We start from the raw sequence: 14,925 nt of genomic DNA, 5'->3' as shown, positions 1-14,925 counted from the left end.
AGTAGTATGGGACCATACTACCTTCCACATATATCCCTACTTTCCTCAAGAACTGCCTTGACTCCACTAACTCACTCTCCGCCATCAGCTGCATATGAAGTCCCTGTCTTCTTCCCCTAACTAGCTCGCGAATACTATTACATATTACTCAGACTAGATAATTATTCGAATGAAAGATCCTAATCTACAATGGTTGGACTCAAACAAGAGCTGCGAAATAGAGCTAGACCTAACTTTCTGAAATTATTTAGTCATGGCAATATGTAACTTAACATATTCGTTTACTAGTTAGTGAAAGACAACTAGAACTTCTAAAAGCAAAAAGAAAACAACATTTGGGCATTGAGTACACATAATCAAGCATATACTACTCAGGCTATCACCCTGACTAATCTGTACTAGAAAGCAGTTCTCATAAAGCTGAAACACATATAACAGGCACATAAGGCATCCTTCCTAGATCCTTAGTCCTAATCTAGCATGCTGTTCTAATAAAGCTGATAATCATATCATATCATAAAATTGTATGGGTAATTTGAGAGTACTTACTTGAGCTCGGCTGATTGCATGCACCACACCTTTTTTCTCTTTTCAAAGTTCTTTTCTTTCTAAAAATTCTTTTCGCTTTTCTAAAACTCTTTTCTTTTAAAAAATTTATACCACTTCCTTAGTTTGAGTTCAGACACACCCAAAAGTGTGTCTGAATCCCTCAAACCAAGACTCTGATACCAACTTGAAACATCCTAAATATACAAGCCAAAATTTTCATTTTAATTTAATGATAAAAAGCATAATCATCATACGTCATAGAAAAATCATAAACAATGTATCTCAGAATACTATAACAACTGTCATGTATGTCAGAGTATAAACATCCCAGACTGAACAAATGGCGTGTGTACTGCAACCTTCCCGAGCTCCTTTTTTGAAACCTGAAGTACTTGAAACCAAAACTGAAACTGTAAGCACGAAGCTTAGTGAGCTCCCCCAAACTACCACATACCATACATAGCACATATAACAAATAACATAACTCTAGGTCTCTTCCCAACTGCATCGAGATAAATCCCGACATTGGGCTCTTGTCCGACATCGGGCTTACCCCGGCATCGGGCTTACCCCGTCACATACTCAACATAACATATATATCATAAACACATAACATAATCATGTAAACTGCATCGGGCTTGCCCCGACATCGGACCGAAGTCCGGAACATATAACACATAAACTAGCATACATCGGGCTTGCCCCGAATACATAATACATGGCATAATGACTAACATACATCGGGCTTGCCCCGATATCGGGCTTACCCCGGAACACATAACATATAACATAATCACATATACTGCATCGGGCTTGCCCGACATCGGACCAAGGTTCGGAACATATAACACATAACACATAAACATGCATGAATCACAAAGACATCAAGCATACATAGCTACTTCTCGGGACCGCCCCAACATCGGACTGAAGTCCGAAAACATATAAACTACATCGGGCTTACCCCAGCATCGGGCTCACCCCGACATAGTCTACTACTTAATCGGGTCGGCATTGGTGCCTTAGACCCGTTCCTACTGGAGGAAAAACTCACCTCACACTACTGAAGTCCCTCTGACCAAACCATAGCTACTGGATGACAGATTCCCAGTATGTCAATATCAAAATAACACCCAATTAATAATTGGGTTCCAACTCATAACCATAAGTCAATACTTGGGGTAAAAGACTACTTTACCCCTATCTTAGCTTGGCTAAAGCCCAAGGCCCAATCCAAAGGCCCAAAAGTCTAATAATGGACCAAAGCCCAACTGTGGCCAAAATTTCTAAATTGGGCCCAACCTCTACATGGTCTTGCCTTAAGGCCCAATCAATCATTCTTGGTCCAACACTTGACATTCTCATAGTCCAAAATCTTATAATCATCAAGGCCCCGACTATGGCCCATCGATGGCCCGATTTTCCAAATTGGGCCCAAACTCCTTACGTGGGCCTTATCCTAAGTCTATTAGATTATTCTAGTACATTTGCTTGCTCTTGGATGGTCCATTATTATCCCAATCACCAAGGCCCAATAGGAAGGCCCAACTCAAAGTCCAAGTGAAATTAGGGTTAAGTGTTTCTCACTTAACCCATTAAGGACTTAATCCATTAAGTCCTTTACTCTACTAGATAAATGATATGGAATAATTTGGTCTTAATACACAATCCAATCCCAATGGCCCAATGTGGGTCCCAATAAGTCCAAGGCCCAAATACTCACAATTAGGGTTTTCTAAACCCTAATTAGGGTTTTCCAAACCCTAATTAGGGTTTTCCATCCAAACATGGCCCAATAGGCCCAAAACTAATCTTTAAGCCCATTAAAGTTTCATTAGTTCATTTAGGGTTTTGCTTGTGGGGCACCACCCACTACCACCTCGGGTAGTAGTGGTCAACGGCGGCTCACGGCGGCGACCACCACCTTACGGTGTTGGTTATGGTTCTTTTCATTACATCTTTTACTAATTACAATTACAAGCTTTTAATCCATAAACAAACACACACTAACTACTCTAACACACACACACACATCCACCCTAGTGGTGGCCGGCGGTGGCTCGTGGCAGTGGATTTCTTGATCTATCCAGCCAACAAACCCAATCATACATCAATGAAATAACACACACCCACCCCTAAGCTCGGAAAAGTAACACAACCACCACCTGGTACCGCTTGGCGGTAACAACGATAGTCTTGGGGTGGCAGTGACGTTTGGCAGCAGCTCCCGGCGACAACCACCATGGTTGGATTCCATGGTGGTCTTCATGCGTTGCCAGCCACCCTTTCACCCACACACTTCCATGGTGACGACGGAACATGCACAAAAATCACATCCTTTGCTAAAAAATAGAAATACACGTCAAATACACACATCACTGCCATCCTTTGATGGTTTACGGTGACTAGAAGAATATCAACAAAAAGGTGATAGCTATCGGGGCGGAGATGACGACGATCATGAGAGAAATGGCAGAGGAATGAGAGAGAGAAAGGTTGTCATTACTGGAGAAGATAGAGATGCGATGACCCCGACGTCGGCCTCGTCTCCAGCAATCGCCGACAGCAAACAACAGCAACAGACTCCGATGTTATTCTGTTCGTTCACAGCCCATGCTCCGGTCTCAGTGGTCCTCCAAGCCACACACGGTGTCCCGATGGTAAGCGGCGACTCGATCAGATCGGAAAAACGAGGAGAAGGGGGGGGGGGGGGGGAAGGGGCGACCGACTTCACACATGGCGGTTGAACCTTGCGTTAGGGCTAGGGTTCTCATATAGCTTATATACCCGTTGCTATTCCAACTTATTTCCAGGATGACCATTATGGTCCCTCATTCTCATTCTTCTTTTAAACTAAGTCCCTGATTTAACTTTTCTACCCTCACTCCTGAAATCATTTACAATTTAGGTATGAATTTTTCCCAAACAACCCTCGGTTCTCAAAATCGTTTCATAACAAGTCCAAGGCTTACCAAATAGAACCCTCGGTTCCCAAACAACCCCCGTCTTCTAAAAACCTTTACAAAATAGATCCCCGAAACTTACACTTTTAACCCACAACCTCTAAATTTATAACTTTTAAATCCCCAGAACTAACGCCTTGCTAAATTATTCCACATTCAGGGCTACTATTTATATTAATTTTATCTATTTATATATTAAATAAATAGGGTGTTACAATCTTATATTTTGGTTTATAATCGATAGTCATTTATATGTTTTTTATTTAATTAAGTCTCAAAATCTGGCAATTGTTTGTATTTTGATCATTTTATCCGGTAAACCTGTCACTGACATAATATGATGATTTTTTTCACAAATATGATCAATATATAAAGATTTTATTTTTTATTTTTCAACATTATCTTATTTCTTAGTATATTTTTTTTTGTCTAATGGATTGTATTATCTTATATTAATATTATGGTATTTTTTTTAAGTTATGAAAAAAAATCTTTTAAAAATAATCATTTTTATAATATTATCTTACATTAATCTTAGATATTTTATTTCTACTATATAAGATAGTTTTCTACTTCGTAAAATCGTGATCGTAAGATCCCATATAGGTTGTTAATAATGTAAGATCCTAACAAAACATATTCTAGAACACCAAAAATATATTTATGTCTCTCAGTTCATCATTCAGTTAACAATAAATCCTTTAAAACATGAAATATACATCTCTAATAAGATCATTTTACCTAGGTGATCATACAATCATATGATAAGGATTGTGTTTTAACAACCTTGATATCATTTGTCTAACAAGGTTTTTTATCTTTTCTAAAGATAGCTTTTTGTAATTTTTAGATTCTTATGTTCATTTTAAAGAGAATATTGTATGATAATAACAAAGAAATACAATAAAGTAATAGTAAGATAATACTTTGTGCCACATATAAAACATTATATTAAGATACCAAGATAATATTATAAAAAATTTAAGTTAATTTACTTTAGAAAAAAACTTATATTTTGATCATATTTGTGAAAAGTACTCATATTCTGTTGCTGACTAGCAGGTAAAATAATCAAAATGCAAACAATTACTAATATTGGGAATTAACTGAATAAAAAAAAATATAATTACTAAATTGATTATGAGGCCAAAATATAAAGACTTTCTTGAAGATTTCATTTTTTGTTACTAAGTTATAGTTTTTAATAATAAAAAATAAAAAGGGGTCTACTTACCCTCAAACCCCACCAACCCCTTCTGCATTTTTCTCTCTTTAGCCCCTTTCATTGTGAACATCATCGCCGACTATATCACCATTGATCTCCCTTCACCATCGGCACACTCCTTCACTATTGTTATGAGCTTCATATCCAATGAGTTTTAAGAAGCCTAAATCATGCTCTAGAAATGATTTTGTGGGAGTCTTCATGTGTCATTCTAATATTGCCAACATCGAAAGGATCAAAGAACAAAAAAACACTCTTTCCTAATAACATAATCCATAGAATAAACAAACATAACAACGGATAAAACAACACATTCAAATACATAAAGCTTTATGAAAATAAGAGAGATCACCACATAAAAAACGTATGTAAACTAAGAGGATCATATGAGGTTAAAAGTTGTATGATTCAGTTAAAAACTCAAAATAATTAGTTAAAATAAAGTTAGATGCATACTGCTAAGCAAGATAGGAGACAATGATCATAAACTCATGCTACAACCACTTCCTAATCGGAACACACATCTTCAAGATACAATCTTTTCCTAACTTTGGACACACTTCTTCTATATTAAGGTGTAGCTAGGCCATAGATTGACCTATGATAAATTGCATGAAGTAATTCATCAACAATGGCGGAATGAGAAGACTTAGTAATTGCAATTCTAAAAAATATGTAGGCAATATAGGAAACAGTTTGGGCCCCTAGGATTAAAACCACCTCCTCTTAGGACCCATCACCACTACCACCAATATCAATTGGGATATCTTCATGTTCCAATCTTAAAAGGAGTTCCTTCAAATTGCTTGCTATGTAATGAAATGGGGTTTATCTACAACTCATGTAGGAGATGATATTAGGGTTTTTCTTAAATCTTCTAAATGATACTTTTTTAACTTCTATCTATTTATATCTAACATAAGTTCTTCAATCCTTCCTGTCGGTACCAGGATTAATTTCCTTGATTTTGTGATCGTTTACTACATAATCATCCACAAGGTTAGGAATCTTTAATCTGTACTCTATCCTCCTATACGACTTCTGTATATCTCTCTTTTTTTATAACATCTTTTGGTTTTTCTTTACTCTCCATTCTCCTGTTTCTTCTCTTTATTAAATTGGATGCATATTGGATTTACTTTTTCATATGTCTATTTAACATATGGATGAAAGTATTGTTCGAGTATTCATCTTCTTCTTTCATCCATTGCTGTTTTAATTGATGTGTATGTATATGTATCTTTTACAAATAATTTAAAGTATAATGTTATAATAAACTAATCAATTAAACTATATATATTCTTTTTTAATTATTTCAATGTTACTGTAAGCTTCAATTCACTAAAACTATGATTTTAGTTCAAGTTATTATAAATATGTTACTGTAAATTAAGAATTCACAAAAATATACTTTAGATTTATCAATTCAAGTTATTAAGTACCAAGAAACATTCTTTTGTTATTATTATTATTATCAATTCTTAGTTTTATATTTATCTTTTACCAAATACTTTTATGTTTAACATAACCAAAATTTCAAATATAGTGTTACGACATCATGAAATAACAAAAAATAGATTTTGTAAAATGCATATTTTAAGCTTATTTAAGTATTTTCCCCTTCATGCCATTCATTAAATGTATAAATACATAAAAGGGAACTCTTGAAGATTGAATGTAAATATGTTGGTTTATATATTTATTAACAATTAACACCTTGATTTTATTAAAGAAGTGTTAATGGAGCAATATATTCAATAATTTTTATTTTTTTAAAATAAAAAAACACATCAAAGAGTTCAATGTTCATACTAAAAACAAATGTATGCCAGAAAACTTAATTTATTCAAGGACTAATATTATAAAAGTCCTAAATTTTCAACGCGTAATTGGAAAAAAACCTAATATTTTTTTTTATTATTGCTATAGCCATAACTTTCTCTTAGAATTATCAAATCTAGTCCACTTAACGAGTTTTATGGATAACTTGGTTAACATTTTTACAAAATCAGTCCTAAAAAGTTCAAATTTGGTTCCTGGGGTTTGCAAAAAATTACACCACATTGTTTTTTAACTTTATTTTTCGTTTTTTGTATGCTTTATTTATTTTCGTTTTTTTATAAATATATGTACATTTTTTATTTTCTTTTTATATATATACTTTATTTATTTTCATTTTTTTCAACAATTTTTTTAACTTTATTTTTCAACAATTTTTTTAAACCTTTTTACCTTTTTTTTTCTATTTTTTAGTGTATATATAGAGTATATTAGAGTTTTTTTAATAGGGTTTTTCATATTTCTTTTCGTATTATATTTTATTTTTTTTCATCTTTTTATTTTTTTCTTATTTGTTTTCCAATTATTTGTTTTTTTTGTTTTTTTATCTTTTTATTGACCTTTTTCAAAAAATATAAAATGTATTAATATATTAGAGTATATTACAATTTTGATAATTTATAGTTGTTGTAATTTTTTTATTTTTATTCAAGTAAATAAAGTAGTTATGTTTATATTTGTAATTTCGGTCCAAATTATTCTCTTTTTATTCTTTTTTTTCTTTAGTGCTATTATATTTATGTTATGAAAAAATGAAAATTAAAAAAAATTAGTTGTTTGCTGAGAATTAGTGTTTCAATGTGTTATATAACTTGCAAATTAAATCATATTTCTATATATGATATCAATAGATTAAATTCAAGATAATATTTTTCAATTTGATAATAGACTAAAAAAAATAAAAAATAATAATAATAGTCGGTATTCATAAAAAAAACTTGTTATAGTAATTTATATTGAATTCAAGTTCGTTTACTTGAATCAAAGTAAATAAAAACATTAGAAAAACCATAAATAACTAAAATAGGAAAAAAAAAATAGAAAACAAAAATTGTAATATGAAAAAACCTTAGAAAAACCATAAATAACAAAAAATATAAAAAAATAAAAATATATACAGATGAAAAAAAATAAAATATAATACGAAAAGAAATATGAAAAAACCTAAAATAACTCTAATATACTCTATATATACACTAAAAAATAGAAAACAAAAAGTAAAAAGGTTAAAAAAAATAAAGTTAAAAAATAAAAATAAATAAAGTATATATAAAAAGAAAATAAAAATGTACATATATTTATAAAAAAAACCGAAAATAAATAAAGTATACAAAAAACGAAAAATAAAGTTAAAAATCCAAGTGGTGTAATTTTTTCAAACCTCAGGGACTAAATTTGAACTTTTTAGGACTAATTTTGCAAAAAAGTTAACCAACTTAACCATGAAACTCGTTAAGTGGGCTAGAGTGATAATTCTGCGAGAAAGTTGTAGCCACAACAATAATAAAAAAAATATCAGGATTTTTTCCAATTACGCGTTAAAAATTTAGGGTTTTTATAATACTAGTCCTTTATTCAAAAGTAGAATGCTATATACATACTATTTCCAATGTCGGAACAACTATCTGGGACCAAAGATGCAAATCAGTTTATTAATTGAGGAATGTTCCCTTTAATGCTTAAAAAAATAGAAGTACATATATTTAAAAATTTAAATTTCTAAATGACTTTTTTAATTGTTTAATATATAGATTTACTTACCTATCTTTGAGGTGGCTCACCACTAAAAAAGACCATGGCAGCTCCAGTAAGTGAGATAGTAATCAAGGCTCAACAAGACCTATTCCAGCCCACAAAAGCCACCCTTTTTGAAAATCAAAAGGAGTCTTCCGATTTGGAAAATTAATTTTATGAAATGTCAATAAGTTTGTAACAAAAAAAAAACAGTATGTTTTCAGTTACGAGTTATGACTTATGACTGATAAAGTGATAATTAATTAATTACAATAGCTATACAAGTATTTTTGTCCACTTCTGTTGGTGACACTATAAAGTGTTGCAAGTAAAATAGCTATTGTGAAGCTGAAAAACATAAACAAACAAGACAACTTAATCTATTAATAATAAGTTAATTCAACAATGTAATAGTAAAATAAAATTAAAAAGTCATACACCTGAGCAAAAAAGATTATTTATGCCTTCTCATCAACACTTCATTCTCCGATTTGAATACCAAGATATGGAAGAGCTGTAGCCTCTACAAGCCCTGACAAAACAAAACTGCATAAAGGCATACAATCAAATCATGTAAAATCTACTTAAAAAGGGAAGAAGATCATATAATATACAATTTTACACTCAAAAGCTTCCCTCACACTCAAAAGTCTGCATAAGATCTTGTCAAAGGTATTGCTTCAATGATCAACCAAAAGTACACACATATTAGAAACACAAATAATCAGCCATATTCGCAGAAATCCTTCACCTTTATTCAACCAAAACAAATAGCCAAACTATCTCTCGTATCTCTTTTGTTTTTCTGCTTCGTGAACTGCCAAGAAACACCCCACAAGTTGTTATTTTTTTTTCTATAAAATGGAGGAGGCAGCAGCCTCTTTGCTGTTGATCGAAGCAAGCCAAACACCATTGTAGATGGCTGTTCTCGGTGAGCATTACATACACACCCTCTTTCTTCGTCACTTTCAGTCGAAAAAACCTCCACCGGAGGTGGAGATTTCCAACCAAACCACGAGGCAACATTTCTTCTCCTTCGCACCACACTAACAGGAGTAGAAGAAGAGCAGCCTCAGTGTTTCGTCCTTACCCCTTCTGTTTACTACTGCTGACGAAGAGAGCAACCATAAGGAGGTCGCAGTATTTCGACTTCTCCCTATTTGCGATAGATTACCACCACCGACCCACTTCCTACCTTCAATTGTATTTCTTCTTCTCGGACCAACTGAGGACCAAAGACCTTTCCCCCCTCTCTCTCTCGAAGCCCACCTTCCCCCATCCTCCTTCACATCTTACTGCAAGAGCAAAAAAGAAGTAGGCTCCCTGCTTCTTCCCTTTTCTGCAGACAATTTGAACATCAGAGGTGCTCACATCCTCAAACCTTCACCCACCAAGAATCGACAACAACTTCATTCTTCGTTCTTCTCCTTCCTTCGGTCCAGTGAAACCCCAGAGATCCTCCCCCTGCTTCTTTTACCGATCGAAGGCCATCGGAACCCTTTCTTCGATCGGTTGTTTCTTTTTCTCAAATTGAAGAAAACGGAGACCTGACCCCTTTTCCCCCAATTTCAATTTTTGGTCTAATCGACCAATTCAGCCCCTACACTTTATGAATTTGACCAAAACAGACCCTTATGGAAATTATTAACAAAATAAGCTCAAATCTCAAACATTGATTCTTTTAAACCATGTTAGCCCCTCCTTTGGAATTAGATTACAAAATCATTTTTTACTTTGTTTTATATGTTTTCTAACAATATCATTTTTTACAACTTTAATTTTATGTCGTTTTACATGTGCTTTCACATGTAAATGCTTGCTCTTAGAATAATATTCCTTTTTTAAAATTTAATATTATGGTTAATGGAATATAAATGGGATTCTTACATAGTTGTTAATTACAATCTTTAATTACAATCTTTATATGATGTAATAACAATATTTCAATAGTATATTTACTTTTATATATCACTATTTTCAACATATTTCATTATAAACTTTCAAACATAACTTACACATTCCTAAACGTTAGATTTTTTTATTATTTAATATGTATACTTTTTTTGAAATATTATATTAATTGTATAAAAATAAGAACATGGATATATGTGAAACTAATGTGCCATAGTATAAAGTTTAATAAAAATATTTCAATTACATATTATGTACTAGCAAATTGTAGGTTTATATGTTATTTCTTTGTAATATAATCATAATTTGTCAATATGTCAAAAAAATTACATTTTACCCCTTTGTTCAACATATACATATTATATATGAATTACTTATTGTGTACTGTTAGACATGTTATTTTATTAACTAAATCGAGTTATCTGTTAATGTTGTAGACATACAATGCATTCAATTTCTTCTAAAAAGACTAGAAAATTAAATAGTTTCCTCATAGATAATACAAATAATATTAAATTGGATACCACATCAACACATCTATCCGCAACAACTAAAACCGTTGATACTTAGGCAATTTTTTTGTCCGCTGCAAATAAATATTGCTCGACACTGGTTACCGATGCTTACAAAGGTACATTTATTTCTTCAATTTTATTATAAAAAACATATTTTTTACCTCCTTATACATTTTATAGCCTATCCTATTGTAACGACCCAATTTTCACGTCCAAAATTTTATTTTTGATGAAGTGATTTGCAAAACATTTGTAACAAAATATCATCCGATCATATCATTTAATAAAAACATGTCTCGTATCTGAAAACCGAATCATAAAAACATAATCATGTCAGAGTACAAATCCCAGAATAACTCATAGTGTGGAAAACAAAAAGTGTGTGTATGATGTGCCGCTACCGCGCCAGCTCCTTCCCCTTCGCTGAAGAGGTACCTGAAACCAAAACTGAAAACTGTAAGCACGAAGCTTAGTGAGTTCCCCCATCGTGCCACATACCATACAATCACGTAGCATACATACTGCCAGGCAATTCTGGGGTGCCCGACGTACCCGGTACGACCATTCTGGGGCGCCGACCTACCCGTACGGCCATTCTGGGGTGCCGACCTACCCATGTGGCTATTCTGGGGTGCTGTCCTACTCGTGTCAAGCCATTCTGAGGTGCTGACCTGCCCGTCGGTCCTAACAACCGACCCTCGGGGACTATTCCACCCCTTACTACTACTATCACATATATCATAACATAAACATACTATCAGACATATTTGGGGTGTCCGAACTACCCTTCGGTCCTTACAACCGAACTTTACTACTATCACATATAACATATCATGCTAACATATAACATATCAAGTAGTAGCAAACCTAGATGATATCACAAAGACAATCATCTAATCATACAACTCCTACTGGTGGGCCGACATTGTGGCCATAGACCCACCGCTACTGGAAGGTAACTCACCTCGAACAAGTAGCTACTGATAATCCGTGTGGGAAGTCTCTGTCTGCTGCTGCTCCAGAAATCCTCCGGCTACAATCCCCCACAAACACTTAGTCAGAAACTGACATCTACTCTTAGGGTAAAATGACTATTCTACCCCCAATCAAGTCCAAGCCAAAGTCAACTTCAAGTTAACCCTACTCGCCGAGTTGGGCCGTCAACTCGGCGAGTCCCTCACCCTCATATGAACATCACATGAAAACTCATCCGACTCGCCGAGTTGATGAAAAACTCGTCGAGTTCACCTTCATCTGATGAACAAGTTCTGTCCTCGACTCGCCGAATTGATGAACAACTCGTTGAGTTCATCTTCATCCTTAAGAAGATTGCCTTGGACTCGCCGAGTCTGCTCATGCACTCGCCGAGTCCATGAATTTCCAAAACAATGGCTTGGCCCAGAACGTTGGGTCACTCCCCGGGACTCCCTAAAACCTTTCCACACTCAACTGGGTCCTTTTGACCATCAACTAATATGGGACAGAAACCTTAGACTCGCCGAGTCCAAGAATGGACTCGTCGAGTTGGTCACATCCACTCACTAAATCTTCAATTTCTGATGTACAACCCTTGATCATAAGATATATCTATGCTTCTACAATCGATCTAGCACGTAAAGTTACAACCTTTACGTGCTTGCATGGGACTTTGAGCTCAAAAGGTCCTAAAATAAACTCTTATAATGCATGGGGCCTTCTTTGAGTGCAAAAGCCACTCCTTTCTGCCTTGTGACCCCTCTAAGGACCCAGATCCGAAACATCAACCCCAAACCATGCTTGGTGACCAAAATGGCTTAGAAAAGCCCTAGAACTCCACAAAATGGGATCTATCAAAAGAACAAACAAGGTATAGACTTTATACCTTCTATAGACTGCAAATGATGCTCAAAATCGGATCCTTCTAGCCTCCTCTTGATCCTTCAAGCTTTCCCTTCCTTCCTTGGGTCACAAAACACCAAAATCACTCCAAAAGCCTTAGATTGCTTCAATAACGGCTAGGGTTTGCTATGGGGGTCTTCTGGGAGCAAATGGGACGAAGGAGGCCGAGTTAAGGTGTTTAAATAGGGTGCAACCCCTCAGATTAGGGTTTTTGTCCAGACAGGGCCTACTCGCCGAGTCCGGGACCCGACTTGTCGAGTCCACTGCTTAAACCCCGCGTCTCATCCCGCTTCTACTCGGCGAGTTGGTCCTTCAACTCGCCGAGTCCAAGGCCAAAATGCAGAATATTTTAAGGACTTAATAAAAGAACACGTACCAAGAACCAGGTGCTACACCTAAAACAACAATAACATGTACCACTTTCAAGCCAAAGAGAAAAGAAGACAAAGAAAATTATATTTGCAAAATAAAAGATCGAAGAAATTAAATACAAGATCCAACGTTCCAAGTACATCAATACCAGATATCTTAAAAAACATCGATATCTGTGAATATTTATTTTATATTCAATGTTTTATGATTACTTTACATTTATATACAATACATGATTAGTTAAACTTTTTATTAGCATGCAGTACTAGATTATTTTACCTCATTACACACATGGGTAAGGCATCATCTCCGTATGTTCAACGAGAATCATACACCAAAAATCAAGGTTTTAAAAATCTTCATTTGTAATTAAATACTTACCATTACTGTGTAATTAAACACGTACAAATCACAAAGTTATTAAAATATGCAATATTACAATTCATAAGTTTTCTAAATTAATGAAATATTATTTTATTACATAATTAATTTTTAAATTCAATTTAAAATTTACACCCATGGGTTGCACGGGTTTTAACCTAATATATATATATATATATATATATATATATATATATATATATATACATATAGAGACTTAAGTTATTTTGTTTTTACTAAGTATTGTATGTCAGAATGCACAGATCTGGACCAACGGATGAAATTAATCAATGGACATGATTTGAGAGTGTATGATATTACAATGGGGTAACATGTACCATATAATCACACAATTTTTAGCAAAAGGGTATCTTGGACAATTAACTGCATTTATAAACGGAATTTTGAATTTTTAGGGATGACTAATTCTCCTAATTTAAAAAAATCTGAATTTTTTAATTAATTCAATTTCAATTTTTACCAATTTTATTCTGTCAGAATATTTTTTGTTAGAATGATGCTCTTTTAGAATTTTATTCTAATAGAATATTATTGAAGAAAAATGAAATTCTTGAATCAGATGTTGAAAAATAACAAACATTCTAATATATTCTTATACATCCGAACTTAAATACAAATTCATAAATATTCTTACAGAATAAAATCCTTATACATTTTAAATATAGTTATACATATTCTAACCGAATATCCACTTGATCTTCACATATGTACTTGTTGTTGAACTCGATTCCAAATATTTCTCTTGTATGATCAATATTGAATTCTTCTCCATGCAATTTTGAAAAAAAATAAGATATATTACTGGTTAGTATTACTTACTATTACCCGTTAAACAAATATACTTGTTGTTAACAAACATTCTCAAAAGACATTCTAACATAATGCATTTATATAAATAAATTCTGACAGAATGCACTTAAATACCATTCAAACATTCTCAAAAAACCTTCTAACAGAATGCGTTTATATAAATAATTTCTGACAAAATACATTACAGAATGCACTTAAATAACTTTTTTTTGCAATCAAAATCCAGTTTGCCAATATCCATGTGAAATTTAGAACCATGTGAATTTTAGTAAAATGATTTCCTATCTACAACGATTAAAATCTATCTTTGATAAAAAAAATTATATTTTATGAGAATGTCATGAAATCAAATTCTAGGCATTTACAATATGTGAGAATTCTGCCATGAAAACAAAATTCTAGGCATTCTTGAATGTTTGAACAATCATATCCTCCATTAGAAAATAAGAAATAACAATTTGAGCTGAAAATTTGGCCGGAATAGCCTGTTGTACTCTTTTGTAGTTTTGCATAAGCACAACACATAAAATTAATTTATTGACAAAGAAAGTCGAATTTTGAGTTCAATAGATTAGAATTGTAACTGCACTACCAACATGAATTTGTAAGAAAAGCTGCAATTTCTATTAAAATCGATTACTATTTTATATATAACCTTCTATAGAAATCAATGGAAAGAAAATAAAACAAACCTCAACATAAAGTCAATGATAGAAGCGTGGTTGAA

General features: G+C 33.2%; 1 long non-coding RNA gene across 1 annotated transcript; it reads right to left on the bottom strand.

The window, feature by feature from the left end:
• Positions 1-8,668: 8,668 nt before the first annotated feature.
• LOC145093196 (uncharacterized) lies at positions 8,669-9,863 on the bottom strand. Its single transcript, XR_013702789.1, has 2 exons — positions 9,062-9,863; positions 8,669-8,856 (listed from the first exon to the last, which is right to left on the bottom strand). It is a non-coding gene; the product is annotated as an uncharacterized LOC145093196 (long non-coding RNA).
• Positions 9,864-14,925: the final 5,062 nt, after the last annotated feature.

This window comes from Lactuca serriola, chromosome 3 (assembly GCF_051521515.1).
Source record: "Lactuca serriola cultivar US96UC23 chromosome 3, Lser_US96UC23_V15, whole genome shotgun sequence".
Lineage (NCBI taxonomy): Eukaryota > Viridiplantae > Streptophyta > Magnoliopsida > Asterales > Asteraceae > Lactuca > Lactuca serriola.
The sequence above is the reverse complement of the archived record's forward strand: the minus strand, read 5'-3'. Positions and strand labels throughout refer to the sequence as shown.